Below are 16,364 nucleotides of genomic sequence, written 5' to 3'. Positions count from 1 at the left end.
ACCATAGTAAGTTCAACAAGGGGAAGTGCTGGACTCTGCACCTGGGATGGGACAAACCTGGATGTACAGCCAGACTGGGGAATGAGATGGAGAGCAGTGCCATGAAAAGGGACCTGGGGGTCCTGGTCGGTGGTAAGTTGAATCTGAGTCAGCAGTGCCCTGACAGCCAGGAGGGCCAACCCTGTCCTGGGGGGCATCAGGCAAAGCATCGCCAGCACATCGAGGGAGGGGATTGCCCTGCTCTGCTCTGACCTGGGGCAGCCTCACCTGGAATATTGTGGCAGTTTTGGGTACCTCAATATAAGAAAGATATGAAGCCATTAGAGAGTATTCAAAGGAGTGCAACAAAAATGGTGAAGGGCCTTGAGAGGAAGCTGTGTGAGGAGCAGATGAGGTCACTTGGTGTGTTCAAGCTGGAGAAGAGGAAACTGAGGGGAGACCTCACTGCAGTTACAACTTTCTGGTGAGGGGAAGAGGAGGGGCAGGCACTGATCTCTGCTCTGTGGTGACCAGCGACAGGACCCAAGGGAATGGCCTGAAGTTGTGAAGTTGTGTCAGGGGAGGTTTAGGTTGGGTATTAGAAAAAAACCTCATCACCCACAGGGTGGTTGGGTACTGGAACAGGCTCCCCAGGGAAGTGGTCGCAGCACCAAGCCTGATGGAGTTCAAGAAGCGTTTGGACAAAGCTCTCAGGCACAGAGTGTGGTTCTTGGGGCTGTCCTGTGCAGGGCCAGGAGTAGGATTTAGATGATCCTTGTTGGGTCCCTTCCAAATCAGAATATTCTATGTTAATAAAAACTTACGAAGTGTTTCAGACAGGCATATCTTTCTATATTTAGTGCTACACAATTTGCTATTCTTTTTATATTATCAGTCGGGGAAAAAGAAACAGTAGCAACTTTTTCATCTAAGTGATAAAAGACCACCACTGAGCACGATTTAGTCGTCATGCCCATTCCTGTCACTTTGAAAGTCACTAATGATTAACCACAGAAAAAATACTGCAAGCACATTAAATGCTAATAGGAACTCGTGTCCATTTCTCCACGGACAACTTTATTTGAGCACGCAGAAACCCCGTAACAAGCTTTGCACTGCACAACAAGATGCTAAGTAGATACTGCATATTTTTGTTTCATATTACAAAAAGCTCCCCTTCAGGAGCATCAATGCAGCACTGAAAGCTGAGCTCCAGCCATAGTTTATTAGGACACACGAAAGTAACAAAACCCGAGTCCTGAGCTGGAAAGTCACAGAAAGAACACATATGCAAACTATTCCAATGCCAAAACAATTTCTTGCCACTTAACATGTACCACACAACTCGCCCGAATACCCAAATCCACTTTCACAACTGTTTTTGGTCAAATCATTGCTAGCTCTGCAGTAGCCTGCTCAAAGCAGAACCCAACAGTGCAAAGTCTGAACTTCCAAAATTGTAATTCAGTGGACACAGTGACAAGATCTTTGATGATGAACTGCTGTTGGTTGGCATGGTGACTGGAGACAGTCTGCTGATCAGGAAAAAAAAAAATCAGAAAAAGAGAATCATAATGCTGCTGGGAGCTTTGTGTGCTCCAACTCCATCATCACCAACAGCCTCCAAGAGCCCAATAAAAACAGGGGCACATAACAAGGAGTGGAAAAGAAGCACACATTTTACCAGTGAGGCAATTCTTCCTAATTTTTAGTAGCTCAGAATTATGACAGAACAGAGCAGCCTTGGAGACTGAGTTTTCCACAAGAGACAATGTGGATTTCCTGTTATACTAATTACAAAACTGTTCATAGAGAAATGATCTGCCAGTTGGACAGTTTAAGCCCACAATAAAATGCACTGTGTGAAATACAAGTCAGCTCTAGAGGCACATGGGACAGCACAAACATAGCTGCTGGTTTGGAATGGTGCAACACACTCCTGGCAATGAAACCAGCTATTGCTATAGAAAACATTCAGCAATTCATTTGAAGAAAAAAGAAAATATATCCTTTCCCACAGAGATACACAGATTTGGTGGTAGTTTGTTCAGCCTGGGGATTTTCAAACTGTACAAGCATGTGGTTCCTCTAAGCAACTTAAATTGACACTAGATTTTTGTTTACCTGGAATTTTCACAAGCCAAACCCCATACCAGTACACTGCTCTGCTCAGTCCTGGAAATGGATTTGTTCTAGATCTCTTAAAAGTCTAGTAGAGAAGCAAACCTTGTGGTTTCACCTCTTTAAACAAAGGAGGGTATAAAATACATTAGGAGTTAAGAAGCTCAGGCTTTTGCTGTAACCTGTGTAACACATCACAGGTAGCATCTGGAGAGGAATCAAAGATACACTTAAAGGTGAAAAAATGAACTTTTCTGCACGGCAGAAACAATTTTATTGGCTTACAGAACATGTATTACTGCTTATGTATATGTACATATGTTTCTAATGCCTGAAACCAAGTCATAAGGTCAAAAGCTGTGATACAGATCAAATCCAATTAGGCTCACTGCAGGTCATCATTTTCCCCTGCATTAAACACTGCAGTGTACAAGAAATATTCTAGAAAATAAAAGATGCTTAGAGACAAAAGTCCCAAGACCACATTTGCCTAATTGCCACTGTTACCACAAGTCTATTAGTAAAAAATAACTGTCACGCTATATCTCTTAAAGACAATATAGCTTTTCTCCTATATCTTCTAAAGTGTTTCTTTATCTACTGAATCTACAGTTTTAGGACTATTAACACCTTCCCATTCTCCTCTCAGTGCAGCAATAGTATCCCCATAATAACAACTACCTCAGTGACATGTATTATAAATGAGCTCTTTACCATTAACCATCTAAGTTTTACAGAAAGAAAATGTTCTATAAGCCTTTTATTTCAAATATTTGCGTAGAAATAACCTTGCACTGAAGAGAAGGCTGGACAAAAGACAGAGAGATTCCACAAGCTGTCAGGAGCAGGAGGTGAAGGGAACACCTTGTAATGCTTTGATTTCTAATTAGAATGCAAGATGCTTGAGGCAAATAGCAGATCTGAGATGGTCAATTAAGAGTGCTGTTACTATTCTTCCACAGTAAGACTCCCTAAACTTTGCAAAAAGACAGAAAATCATTACAAAACAGTTAATGCTTCAGTGCCTAGGTAGCTATCCTTTGGGAAAGAAAAAGCTTATTTGTATCAAAATACAGGCAACAGATACAACTAGAGTAGTTTTATCTTCTGGTTTCCAAGGAGACAAGTGACCTCTATCTACTTCTCCTAACAAGTATATCAAAGTCATATCATAGCAACTAAAGCCATAAAAACCATAAGAACGTAGCTCAATGCTAGAGACAATCTGCTTCTCAAAGCTCAGGTTGGTCTGAGGCATAACAACTTGGGTAGTTTACCAATATAACTTCAATTTTGGTGTCAGTCCACAAGCTTCCTTTAACAGAGCATTCTCTGTAATAGATGTTGCAAACCTTTACTTCGAGGAATGGAAAATACAGGCAAGAAAGGCTCCAATATGGAAGCACAGACAGTATGCTACAACTAGCAAGTGATCAGGGCACTAATCTAACTTTAGCACACATGGGGCAACTCTTCCTGTGATCCAAAATCCATCCTTTCACAGTCCATCAGCAATTCTTTGAAGCAAACATTTATGTTGTGTCAGCAATTCTCCATGTTAGCATTCCAGAATCTCAGGAGGATTCTGCTTTCTTCCTCAGCCAAGCTCAGGAAACCTCCTGGAGCCCACACTGTGTATAATCACATTTTCAATGCCCTCCTAATCTACAAAAAGCAGATTTGTTTTGGCAAAGCACAGAGTTAAAGAGATTCTCTGTCTCCTCCCACTTCCCTATCAAGTATCACTCATGTTTACAACATACTCAGGAAAAACTTTTTCTTGGAGAAACTGCTTCAAGTTTCTACAGTTAAAGTTTACTGTCCATTCCCAGGTATCTGCACACATTTTTTACTTGCTTGTGTCCCTTACCCTCATTTTCCTCCTGTCTTTCCTCCGTGTGTTCAGATAGAATGCTGTAAAGCAGAGATGGAGATGGTGATCTGCAGGACTCTGAGGTGCTGCTGTGAGCCAAGAGCGTGCAAATAGCAAGCCTGGGGTGAGTTATGGCTAATTTCAGCCTGTCCTAATCTATCTCAGCTGACAGTAATACAAAGAAAAGAAGATGTCATCAGAATATATGAAAGCCCTAGATACCTAGTTCCACTTTGTAATTGTGTAGCAGATTAACAGGTTCTCTGTGGCATTTTCAAGATTGTACTACTTGTGTGGTCAGGCTGGGAAAGTGGCTTTAAGAGATTCACAGCTGTTGGTGGCAAATTCCTGCATCCTAACTAGCTGTCTGGGCACAGACTAACCAAAAATTCAGGAAATGTGATAAGAAAACGTTTTGTTTCAGGAGACAGAAAAAAAAAAAAAGTGGAAGAGACAGTTATTTTAGACCTGACTAATAAAGCATTTGAGAATATAAATGTGTGAAGGTGTTTTGAATGAGATCATGAGAGACAGCACCCATGATTCTGCAGAAAATAAGAAGTGAGAAAAGCTGAACAGGAACAAGACAGCTATAGGTCAAACTCACAGGTGCTTCAGATGAAATGCAATGCTAACAAACACAGGAGAAAAACATCAGCGTGTAGTGCCAGAACTGGGGGTTGCAGTGCAAAATGGGTCAGGAAAAAGATACAAACAGCAATAAGAAAAAAAAAAACAAGACCTAGAAAAATGCAAGCCCAGGATTTCTCCAATAAGGCAAATTACAAATGCAGCTCCCCCCTCAAAAGACATTCAATACCTGTTTTGCTTAATCTTCAAAGAAGAGTAAGAGATCAGATATTGAGCACAACTGGTAACAAGAGGAAACAGAAAAGAGTTTCTAATAAAATCAACAAAAACCCAACACCACACAAAATTCCAGAGAAACAGAGAAATCTTGCTAAAAACAAAGATACAGTTATTCTGTTCCCCTTCATCCTGCAGCTGACAAAACACACACAGGAGAACATAACAGAAGAAAATCCACACTGTGGGGGCCTGATGAATGCTTATGGTGCTTCTACCATGGAGCAGGGCTTTGATCCTCTACCAGCTCCACAGCATGATTGTCACTCAGGTTTTCTACTCACTGCTACCCGTGACAAGTTTTATAGCCAGCCAGCTGTAATTCAGACTTCACTACAGAATTCTACATTTTCACGTCCTTTTTTTGCCATATACATAATGCTGTACCCTATTCTACCTCTTGACCAGTCAAGCATGTCTTACACTGTTATTGGATTTGTAATTCTCTCCTTTCCAGCTGTTTGCATAAAGGACAGTCTTTCACTTTGTATAGGACAAATAGAGTCAGTACTCACCAAAATCTATTTTTAGAGAAAAAGTGCTGAAGTTCCCACTTTTGTGTTTCCCTGTCTCTGAGGTTCTCTGAGAAATTTATGTGGCTCATTCACAGAGCATCTCCCTGCTACTGCAAGCTCTGTCATTACACAGATAGAAAAAGAAAATGAAGCAAATCAGAAATCAAGTGTTGATTATTCGCAGTCCTGTGCTCACTCCTAATTCTCCTTGGAAGCACAGCCTCACCTAATTACAAGATCCTTAGTACTCACAGCTGTGTGGTGCAACGTGACACAGGTGTGCAGAGAGAGAAGCACTGATATCTCTGTGACAGGGAATTTTCCAGAATTCCTGTGATGATAAGCACTTGATGATACAGAAGGTTACATAAATAGGCAGGTAGACCAAAGTAGATAAGAAGAGATGTAACACATACTGACAAACACATTTTGGGGTACAAGTCTTACAACACAGTCAGCAGAAAGCCCAAGGCAAAATGGTATTTTATTAAGGTAAATCACATAGCACGGAGCAAGGTTAAGCAAGGTTAACAAAACTTTTTATGTCATAAAAAAATAAACTGCATGCAGCAGTCTTTTTTCTAAAGGAAAGACCTGACTAGTATGAACCCTAGCCATAGAATTCCCACTAAAACTGCTACTTTCAAAAAGGCTCTTCTCTCTCCCACTGGCAAGCAACAAAGCATCTACCTGTGTTCAAAAGGCCTCAAAATAAAAGCAGAGTAACAGATTCAAAAACATGAACGTGTCACAGGACTATAAATCAAAAACCTTCAGTATAATTTGGCTAAGAGTGCATTTTTTTATTGACAATAATCAAAGCCCTTTAGGTCTGTGGCCTTTGTAATTGTCAATAAACAGGTGAGTTGTATTTGCAGCTGCATGTCAATCTCAACCCGAGGGAAGTACAGGACCTTCTTTGCTTGCTACGAACTGCATCACAGAATTTTTTATGTTATCTCTAATTTATCTTAGGAAAGCACAGGATCCCTGTAGCAGAAAGTCTTCCAGTGACTCACAGCTGCTGGGTGTAACCCCTTGGCTTAACATCACTGTACATCATTGTCTTCAACCACCAGCCTGGTGATGTTTTAAGGCAGTAGGATGCTGGCAAAGTCTCAGTGCTCAGAATATCCGTAGCACTCTAGGAATCTTAGGTATTACCAGTCTTCTTTTACACTTCTCATCGTCCCTTTCAGAAAAGAGTTTAAAGTTGACAATAACCATGTGTATGCAGTTAGCCTCGACATAAAGCATTTCCTGATATCTCTTACTAAAAAAAAAAACCAAACACAAACCAAGAGTAGGTCATTAAAGTCTGATAAGATCTCATTCAGTCCGAAAATTCAAGTTTTGAAAACTGATTTTCCATTACTGAAGAGTTGTATTAACAAACTGTGTTTATAGATTAATTTTAATCTGGGTTTCCTGCTCCCAATCTATTCTGAGAACATCAACCCTCCAAGCTAAATTCTGATATTTATAGGTAGGATATTGCACTAAGTTCACAGTGAGTCCTTTGCAAAATTGATAATCTTAGTTTTTGCAAAAGACTATATTTTAAAAACGTAGTTTATCATCAAAAGGGCTAAATATTTTAAAAATTCTACCATTCAAATGATTGAAGAAACATATTTGGGCAGCTGCCTTAGAAACCTCCCTTCTTAAGAAATCCTTTTGAGTGCATCAGCGAAAATGAGCTTAGGCTGAATTTAACCTTTATGAGAAATCATGGTATGTATAGAGCTTTTTTACTAAGCTCTTCATGTGTCCACTGAGGAAGGCTGTACCACATACATATATGCTGGCTCACTTGGATGAAATCCAGCTTTTCCAAGAGATCAGCTGCCATGTAGACATCCTAGCACATTGACATATTTTTCAAGAGAGCACAGCACACAAAGTACTCCCTGTGCTTCTCCTTAAGAGGAGCTTCTTGGAAAAATCTAGCCCAAAAGGAAGGGTGGGGATGGAGAGTTTGAGTCTTTTTCCTTACACTCTGAAAATGTAATATAATTGCACAGGGGAAGTCTACACACAAATATTTATATTTATGAGTTCTATTAGTGTATATGATAGCTTTCTGTAAAAAGATAATAATCTCTAAGAGTAAAAAGGTCTGTATATGTATAGAGTTGTTTATGTAAATACATTATTTCTGCATGCTTTCCAATCAACATTTTAGTTATGATTTGTGCTGCTTAGTTATAAACTAAATTTATTTATTTGCCAAAGTAAACACAGCGCAGAAATTAACAGTTATGTATTTCTAGGCTAGAGGTGTCAAGGAGAAGGTTTGAGTTCCAGAAAACATAATAAAAAACTAAATTTAGTAATTCATACAAAACTGCCTGAAGGTTAGGAAGGGGACTAATTAGTACTGAGATTATGGATCATCATAGGAAGGACTGTAAGCCTAGAATTATTATTGGATTAGACCTCTATTTTGGACAAAAATTACTTGAGTGGCTACCTAGAGAATCAGGTTGGTATCACTGGGCTAGGTTTTTCACTTGGAATAAGCTCAGACCAAAATGGGAACAGGGATGAGGAAAGCAAGGGTTAAAGACCTTAGATGATGCTTGATGCTAGTAGTGATAAATAAGAAAAAAGCTCTTCATGTAGTAATTCAGAGTATGTGTAATGTCATTGCTCCAGCTGGACATGTTCCAGAGAACAATATTCCAAAATGTAACTCTATTCCAGTTTCAACATGAGTAAGAGATACAGCTTCCTTCCCTCTCATACATTTATGGTGTAAGCACAAGTTAATGGTTTATAATGTAAATGGAAAGTGCAACTCACATGGCCAGGGATATATTGAGGGATGAGAGGAGAAAAATCTTCAGGATTAGATCTTAAAAAGAGTTTCTAGCATGGAGAGACAAATAACAGCCCAAGGGTCATGGCTTAGACTGTAGTTAGGGATGGCTCAAGAAAGGAGCTGAAGTGGGCATTAAAAGTGGCCATTAAATCATAAAAGACAAACATGACCACAGGTAAAAGGATGACAAAAATGTATTAGTAAGGTAGAAGCTATACCAGAAATACGACTTGTACCTGCCCCGTTTTAGCCCTGCAGGTCTTAAAAAATCCATCATGCATTTGACCTTCTCCCAAATCCTGCAAAATGGACTGTAACTTCCTGTCCTGTCCATAGCACTCACTTCAGCCCTGGGAGCCCTTCAAGACTCAGCACTACTTTTGGTTCTGCAGATGCTCCCGAAATGAGAGTTGGAGGAAGCAGGGCTAAATGAGCTGTCACTCCGATTCAGGCAAGTACTAACCAGCCTTACAACTACACTTAGATTTAGCTTTCAGGAAAGCAGAAAAGCAGGAGTGAGATGAATGCTGCAGGCTGAGAGCCTTCAGGGTGACATGAGGACTGTGGGACAGAGGTGCAAACGTGCTGCCATTGGCAGTAAGGTATGTCAAGTCCCACTGCTTTGCTGGAAGATGGTATTTAGGCTGAGGATAGAGCTCAAAAAAGGAGAGCATATGCAGCTGAGTGATAGACCTTGACATGCTCACATGGCTAAAATAAGAGCTTGAAGGAACAGGAAGAAGTGTAATGTCACTCCTAAAGCTGGTATGAGACTCATGGGTACAGCTTAGGCTGTGACTGGTCAGGTATAAAGAAACTCTAGAGGTGAAGCTGGCCATGGATCGTCAAAGATTTAAAATAAAGACACATGGAAGAAACTGTAAAGCAGTTACTACTCCTACTATAGCCCCTGGCAGCAATCCAGAGGAGAGGTTGGGCTTGTTTAAAGTTGGGCATGCACAGCAGGAAAGATAAAATTAATGGTGATTCTTTGAAACCTCACAGGGAAAAAATGAAGACTAGAGGAAGCATAAGGAATTAATCTATTACTGTGTTTTAGATAGATATGAGTTTATTCTAGCAATTAGGCTGGATTTAGAGTAGGTTAAATCTTGGGAGACAAGAGCCCACTGAAGGCTGCTATTGCTCCTCAAGTACTAAGCAAGGCATAGGGCCAGTTCAGTCAGCATTTGTCCAGCAGTGTAAGCTCTGCCTTCTCAGAGATCAAGTACAACAGGAAAGATCTAAAGGCCTGGCAGAAACATCTGCCATAAAAGACTGAAACTTCAGGCTCAAGTAATACTATACACAAATATCACACAAAATCAGTGCTTCCTAAAAGAGCCAATAATCATCAGTAGTCTTCAATAAAGTGCTCTTGATTTACCATTTAACAGAGGTCTTGAAAAGATCTTAAGTAGTACAAATGGTAGAAAAAAACATTGGCTTCAGATTTTAAGTACTACCTCTCCAAAATTTGTAAGTATCTCTTGAAGGCAGACCTTGGGAGATTTAAATAGTTATAGGCTCGGACTAAGAAGGAAGAAGAGAATATTTTGTCTTGGAAGGGAAAGAAACCTCTAGCCTCTCCCACCACAGCTTTGAACCATTTTTCCTTTTAGGCAAAGGACACTTAGAAGATGTCTGGCATTAAGATCTACAGATGGTTTTACAATACATGAGAATTGCCTGTAATCTTAGGGTTTTGTGAGTTCGTGATCACTGACGAATGGTTTTGTTCAGGTAAAGACTGAAGAGTAAGTTAGCTTTAATTTGGCTACAGTGAAGTTAGCTGTGGTTACATTCCTTGTGACTTAGTAAGGTTAAGAGTAAGAAAACATATTGTAGCAACCAGTTGTTCTCTGAAAATGCAGACCTTTTTTTTGTGCTTCCTAATGAGGAGAAAAACACCCCATGGCTTTTGTAGCACCTTACATCTCAGAAAGAAAATTTCTGTGATTATTGGTGGGAAAAAAGAGGAGTTAAAGAATCTCCTTAAAAAGAAGTCTGTCAGAATCCATTAGATTTCCACACACAGAAGCAGACACACAGATGACAATCCCATTCTAAAGTTTCACCCTTTTATCTGACAGCATATGAGGTTATTGCAGTATTATGATGTTTTAGTCTTTCCTCTTGGCATTTGCAGTGTTTCTGACGAGCCATCCACCTCCTCTTCCCCCAAGCCTCTAAGTACCTATGCTCACATTGGTTTATAATCCAGTCTAGTAGAGTGTAGTTAAATACATCTCACTGGTTTTAATTTCCTAAGAGTTTCTTTCATACCTCCAATGCTCTTAGACTCACAGTACTTCCTCTGTATTGCTTTGTGTTGCCCTGCACACTCTTACTGATTCAGAGCTGATGCTCAGCATCTTTCAGAACATAATCTTATTTTATAGACATAGGCTCTAATACTTCCTTAGGGCTTGTCTGGTTATTGCTGTGTTCCTTGGTTGAGATGAGCATACAGTGCTCAAAAAAGTCAATGATGTGGCACCACTGAGTCTATCCTGCAGCAGCTGTAATCAGGAGCCAGAATGGATGTAGCAGTGACAATAACTGAAGGAGAAGCAGCTTGTCACCCCCTTCATCCCATGACACAGAACATCTGCTGAATCTGCTGAACCATACATTAATGGGAATTAGCCCTTCAGCACCTCCCAAAAGGAGACTACAAGTCTTACAATTTAACTAGACCTCCAGAGCAGAACTCTATCACCCCAAATAGCCCAGTCTCTTGAGTTCAGGTGGTCCCGAGTTTAAGAACCTCTCCCACTTTTGCAAATGCGACCTGTTCAAAACATCTAGAGTACTATTTTTTCTAACCTCCATTCATTAAGCTGGTTTGGACAGCTCCAGGGGATATCAGAGATGCCTTTGAAAGAATAAATTCCAGTGTTAAGGGGAGGATTGTGCAGACTTGAGACAGAGAAACACATTTTTGGGAACTAGAGCTACATTGCGTAATCTTGCTATCAGGTATTCCTTCAGGTAAGTCTACAACATCATCTGGCTGGGAAAAAAGAAGTCTGAAAGTGAGATATATTGGCATTGTTATGATCACAACATAACTATAAGAAAACTACTTTAAGACTGCCCATAGTCAAAACATAAAATGCATGACTAAGCCTGGAAATCTTACAAAATGCAATCAATGAAAGACAAAATACTGAAAGCCACACACTTCCTGAGGCCATATAAAAATATTACGAATGAGACAAAGAGTACTAGAAAATATAAAAATGGGGTGTAAAAAGATATTTTAAACTGCTTTGTTTGCAACCATCACCCTTTTAAGATTTTTTTCTGTGACATAAACAAATGTTACTACACTCCAGGGCTTCAGTTTAAAACAAAGAAATAAAAACTGCAAACTGCAAAATATTTCTTATGTTGCCTTAGATCTACAAGGTATATCAGAAAGCTACAAATTCCATGAGGAAATTTTAGTTTAAGTTAACACAGAGAGCTGAGAAGAACAGTAAGCATGATGTATACTGAAATGAATCCTCGCTAGTTTTTGCTGCAGTAAAACAAGGTGTATTGGAAGAGACCTCCCTGTTGTTTTTTACTTCTTTCCCTGCAAAAATAATGAAGGTTATCTTCTGTGTACTTATGGAATTATAGAGAATTGGTCTGGCTGGTGTTTTAGAATATTTAATCCCTTTACATCAGCAAAGGGATTCATTCGCAAAGAAAGCGGGCAGCAGAGTGAATGCTGTAATCTTTTTCTTTAAAAACACAGTTGGCACAGAAATTGTCCATTTTACTCAGGAGGATGCAATTACACTTCAGCTTTCATGTAAAGCTGCTTCGTGAAATTGAAAAGCCTGCCCATGAACAGAAACAGAGCAACAGGGAAAAAACAAAGACTGTAGCTGGGTATGGATCATTTCTCCTTCTCCACATGGTTTGAGGGAAAAATAGCTGGGTGCACTGGGTGAAGATAAACTGCAGTAAGCAAGCTCATATCAGCCCTGCTGCCCTAATGGTTACAAGGAGTCTAGAATTGAAGAGTTCAGACTCCTGGGGAAAGCAGATAGTCCAAGACCTCATTCTTTAAGTAAAGATTTATGAGCTACACAAGAGGAGAAAAAACCCAATAAAAGCAAAACCAAACCAAATCAAACAAAAAACCCAAACCAACAAAAAAACCAGAGTAATGGCAAGTCATCTTATGTCTCAAGGGAGGAAGAAGGATCTTGTTGGTCAACCCAAATCCATCTGCTGGGACTAAAAAGTCCTGCTCATTGCTGGCTCTGCCAAAGCCTGTGAGAGACAGCAATACAAATTGCCAGGAATGCTTTAACTGATCATGTTTCTGTAAGGAAATGCCAGTGTGTTTGTTTGGTTTAGGAATGTTAATAAGAAAAATAAACTTTTTGAGAGAGTGGTAGGTCTTCCTCTGTCCCACTCAGCTGGATATGGCAAAATTAGCTTTAGGAAACTCACTTAGAAGGAGGTATCAGGCATTTGGTTCAGGGTGCTCTCTTCCCAAGATGTGTTCCAACCACTGAAGTCCTTGGCTACATGAAGACAGTCCTGCTTTTATTAGCAAAAGCAAAAAAACCCAAAACACTCTAAAAAAAAAGGTATGTTTTCTGCCCAGCTAGAACAGGAGCTATCATGAAATACCTTCCAATTTCAAAAAATTGGAAAGACATTTCTCATTCAACTCTTGTACCATAATGAACAAAAGGAAAGTTTGAATTCAGACAAACTATAAATATAACTTTCAGGTCAGAAACTCTCAGCTTTAGAAATTACACTCTGATTATGTAAGGCTACAATAAGTTAACTAAGATCTATTAATCAAGGTTAGTTCCAATGTTAGAAGCAGCAAATTGGGTCAGAAGAGATTGTTTCTACATTCACACAAATACAGCTTATGTTGTAAGACATAAGTGAATTAAAGACTTGATCAGTTAATTATCAAGGTCTTTACCGTAAAGCTTTAGATACTTTGATCAAATGTTAGAAAACTCCTGGGACAGACAGATGAGCCCTTGGAAAAAATAAGGTGCTCACATTTTATAAGAATTTCTCCTTGTTTTATGAGTATCAAGTTGTTGGACAGAATAAAAAGTTCAAAGACCTTTTTGATGAATATCTTAAAAATGTCTAGTTGCTATCAATAATAAGATTAAATTTCTGTACCCTTGATATTTGGCATGTCTGCCAAGAAAGAGCAAAGTTATTACCAGTGACCTCTTTGTCATGTAACGCAGAGAAATTTAAGGCAATATTGACAGTTCAGTGGGAGAACTACCAATAAAATAATCATATCACACATTCCTTAGTTTGCTCACATTTGTACTTTGATAAAATATACATTGGAAAGGAGACATACCTGTCTGGTTTAATAACTTAATGTGTTTTAAGTCCACTGTGTGATTCAGAAGGAGGAACTGTAGAGGTTTCATCTCCTAATCCTTTGGTTCTATGCAACAGTGCAGAACTGAAGCGAATCCACAATTTACAATGAGAGACTAAGTTCTAGAGGACAAGATGAGATCCATCTCAAACTAAAATCCCCAGGCCCCACAAAGACAAACAAATCTCAGAACCGACTGCTGCCATCTACTGAAATGTTCCTATTGCACCAAATACAGGCACCCATATAGATCAGTTTGCTTTGACCCGGCTTTGAGTAAAGGCTGTTATACAGTGCAAAGAATTCTTTAATTCTTAATTGTGTCTTCACAATTAATTTGCTGGGAGTTGCACTGGATGTTAAAATGGCCTGAGATGTGCTGTTTTCGAAGCAATTTAGACAAGGCTTTATGTTTTGTCTAAACTGAATCTGTATTCAACAGCAAGTGCAAAGGTATGCTTATTTACTCAAGCAGGAACACTTTAAATCAAAATAAATTTTTGCTACACTAAACCACTTCTAAGACATCAATGTAAAATGCTTTTGCATGATTTTCATTCAAGACAAAAACGCACTGCTCACTTAAATTCTTCCCTTATCTGGCTAGATAGCCTCCTATTGCACAGAAAACTGCATTTACTTTACTGTATATTGTGTTGTTTATATTTTGCCTCGTATTCCTATGTAATCATATTCATTTTCTATTTAAAGAAGCCAGAAAACCTAAACAAATTTTTCCACAGTCATAGGATCACTTTCTTTCTTTAGAAAAGCTTATGAAACCTTCTATTCTTTTAGTATTTTCTAGCAGGTCACGCTTACAAAGAATTGTTTTCTAAGAGTTGTTTTGTTTCCCTTTTCTGGACGCTCTTCAGCTTGTCGATATCTGAAATTGCAGTATCCAAAACTTGCATTAGATGAAGCCTCAGCAATTTTAAATCTCAATGACTATGTCCTTTGTCTTCCATGCAGTATTCCCAACCATATTCCCAACTGCAGAAAACCACGTTTGTCTTTTTTTGCAACAGTTTCACATTGTCGGTTTGCCCTGTGTGTTTTTCCCTATGACCATAAATTTGTGTTCCGAGTCCTGCTCTAGTCAGTTATTCCATACAGCACACGTACAGGGTGGATAACGCATTCCTCCCCCTGGATGGGGGAAAGGGGCCATCAGCTTTCACACATAATCCATGGAGACAGACACACACCTCAGCAAAATTCAAAATAGCCCAGTTACTGACCAGGGAGCTTGCTGGAGTCAACCCACTCCGAGCACCACTGCAGAGGTGGCCCAAGGGAATGCTGGGACCAGCATCACACCTTACATTTTCCCCATTTCCTCCAGACTGAAAGGTGGATCCCATCATCTTCCTGCAATACTGTTTAGAATCCTCTCCCAAAGACAGGTACTCTTCCAGAAGGGTTAAAATCAAAAAACATAATAGACAAAATGGCAGGATCTCAGTATAACAGCATCGCTTAGATCACATTCCAGTAAGGGGAGGCCAGGAGTCAGTTCATCACAGAAAATGTTTTTGCCCACAGGTTCTGGCTCACAGAACAACTTAACAGCTCACTTACAGATGGCCTGTGCCCTCTGCCTTGCTAAAGCAACCTTAACTCTCCTGGCTGAAAAGATATTACTCTGTTGAAAAGAACTGAAAAGTCACAGTGCCTCAAAAGTCACATGGCTCTCAAAGTTAACAGTAGCTGACACAGGTTGGGAACATCTCTGTGACAGGGCCAATATTTAACCACAAAAGCAGGGAACATGAATCCCAATTTCCTCCACAGTCGTTTACTGTGGATTTTAATTCTTGGAGGAATTAATAACAAGAGAAAACCCTTCTCACACAGCAAACTAGGTGCTTACCTAGTTTCTTAGCAAACAACCCATATGTTTTACAGACATTAATCATTTGTGAGAACTTATTTTTAACATAAATTCTGGTGTTATACGAAAGTTGAACTGCTACCAATTGTCAGTTTTCCCTAGATTTAGGCAACAATGTATTTTGGGAGTATGACTCAGGAAAGCATTCACATGACCAAGGAAAGCAGGTGGCCAGGACCTACCACATAGCATCAACTTCATCAGATCATCCTCAGAGAAGGAAAAATAGCTCTTAGCTGTTTGGGGAGATGATCAGAGGGTGGAAGAAAAACTGTTCTAAAGCATAGGTCATAATTCTTACAACCAATAAAGCAAACTACAGAGTCTTCTGCCTCAGCATCACAAAGTAATACATTTTAAAAAAGCACTACTCTTCTGATGAAAGTGTTTATTCTGTGTCGACAGTTAAAAACTTATTTACACATGGGGCCTCAGTCCTAAGTTTAAATTATGCCTGTGCCAAAGAAACAGCTTACCTAGTTTTCCCTCAAATGTATCTCACCCAGCAGCACAGCTCATTTATTCACCCAGTGTTTCAACTGCAAGAGAAGAAAGAAGTTGTTTATTAGTGTATTAGGAAGGGAGATGCCCAAGATACCACAAAACTCCCCCTGTCTTATGCAGATTTAAGCCAAGCACTGGGTTCTGTGGTTCCATGGGAGCAGAAGGCCAGCAGCCACTGCACTGAGGTACCTCAAGTTACACTGCAGCCAAAGCACCATGTTCAGCTGTGATTCCTCCAACTCCTCCTTCCAGTGAATAAGAGGAGTTTGAACAATGCTATTTCTGTCATTTGTTCGCTTGGTAACAAGGCTGAGCCCAAGTCAGCTTTTAAAAAATCTAGGGAGTTTTTCAGGATAAGTTTGGGGTTTTTTTTAAGGATAAGTAGTTTTCATCATTAGCCAGAGATTTGA

Source organism: Manacus candei, unplaced genomic scaffold (assembly GCF_025592945.1).
Source record: "Manacus candei isolate 608988 ecotype Guabito, Panama unplaced genomic scaffold, ASM2559294v1 h1tg000060l, whole genome shotgun sequence".
NCBI lineage: Eukaryota > Metazoa > Chordata > Aves > Passeriformes > Pipridae > Manacus > Manacus candei.
Note: the sequence above shows the minus strand (reverse complement) of the source record.